Source organism: Rhinopithecus bieti, unplaced genomic scaffold (genome assembly GCF_001698545.2).
Source record: "Rhinopithecus bieti isolate Rb0 unplaced genomic scaffold, ASM169854v2 scaffold_20175, whole genome shotgun sequence".
Classification (NCBI taxonomy): Eukaryota; Metazoa; Chordata; class Mammalia; order Primates; family Cercopithecidae; genus Rhinopithecus; species Rhinopithecus bieti.
This window is the reverse complement of record NW_016809984.1, coordinates 1381231-1382857: the sequence shown is the minus strand read 5'-3', so window position 1 is coordinate 1382857 and position 1627 is coordinate 1381231. Positions and strand designations below refer to the sequence as shown.

Here is a 1627-nt window from a genome sequence, read left to right as displayed (position 1 = left end):
AGAAGAAACACTGCATGCCCTGCTCTGTTCTCCCAAGCCAATTAAAAATGACTGCCTCCTACACATTTAGTCCAATTCATTCCCCATTTCCAAAAGACATCCCAGAGAAATCACCCAATTTATAATCCTAACACCAGATCTAGTCCTGTAAAAAAAAGAAAAAACCAAAAAAAAAAAAAAACAAAAAAAACACCCTGTGTAACTTCCCTTTTGTGTACATTGTTGATGTTCTGTTCTTAATGAGGTTTTCCCTAGCTGGAGAGATTAATAATAAATGATTTTGTTTTTATATAAGCTTTCCTGATTATCTTTTTGAGGATTTTAACAGTTCCTGTCTAAGGCTAAGCCTCAAGAGATCGCATCCCCTCTCTTCTATTCGAGAAAACCACTCCAGTATTCCTCCCCAATTTTTCTCCAATTCCTCTCCTCCCAAATCTATTGCTCCAATTCCAATCCAGCTTTTCCAAAGCATTCTCTCTAAAACTGCTCCTTTCAAAGTCACCAATGACTTGTATATTTCAGAATTCAAAGGTCAATTCTTAGGTCACATTTTGCTTGAGCAATCAGCATCATTTGACAAAGTTGGTCAATCCCTTTTCCTGGAAACAGTGTCTTTACATGGCCTCCAGGATATCATGATCTTTTTATTTTCATATACCTCACTGGCGCTCCAACCTCTTAACATCAGTAGTCCCCGAGTTTTAGTCGTGGACATCTCTTTGCTATCTATACCCACTTCCTTAGTAATCTTTATCAGTCTTATAGTTTCATTTATTTGTCGTGGGGCGCAGAGAGAGCAAGTTTATTTGGTAAAAGCGGACCAAACATTATCCAAAAGAGACAAGATAGGAAAGGTGCTGTGACAAGAGAGCCTAGAAAGCCTGCAGGCTAGATACAAAGTCTCCCACAGGGAAAGGCACGGGCTCTGGGGAGACTGAGAAGGTCCTTAGCCATGTGGCACCCCATGGACAAGTTCTTCATAGTTGATGCAACTATGGCTGTCCTCATGCCCTGCACTAGCATCTCTACTTCTATCATCTTCTCACCCAGTGTGACAAGGACTTGCCAGATTTCAGTGCCCATCATGGTGCCTTTCCCTTTCTTGTCAAATACCCAAAATCCTTCAACATAATCCTTATAGGCCCTGGTCCCTGTCCTTGGCCACAGCCTGCAGCATGGGCAGGAAGTGCCCAAAGTCCAGCACCTTCACATTCATCTCATGACTCTTGGGGATCCCCAGGACTTGAATCACCTCAGCATTGGTGGGGTTCTGACCCAGGACCCTCATCATATCCCCACACTGACTGTATAGGATCTTACCATCACCTGTTCAGTCAAACAGCTAGAAGACCTCCTTGAATTCTGTGGTCTGGTCCTCAGTGAAGTCACACACCTTGACTGCTTAGCTCTGCGGCACCTTTTCCTACAGCAATGGCCCAGTCTTAGTTTTAAACATCATATTTAGTCTAAATACTCCCAAATATTTACCTCCAGTTTAGATTTTTCCCTTCCCTTCCAGTCTCACATGTTTAATCTAATCTATATATGGTTAAATATTAGTTAAATCTAATATATTAAAAATTAATAATAAAATATAAAAATATATTAATAAAAATTAATATTTTAA

At 40.4% G+C, this 1627-nt stretch overlaps 1 pseudogene; it reads right to left on the bottom strand.

Moving 5' to 3' along the window:
* Positions 1–946: 946 nt before the first annotated feature.
* Positions 947–1627, bottom strand: part of LOC108541471 (myosin light polypeptide 6-like) — a 9577-nt pseudogene continuing 8896 nt past the window's right edge.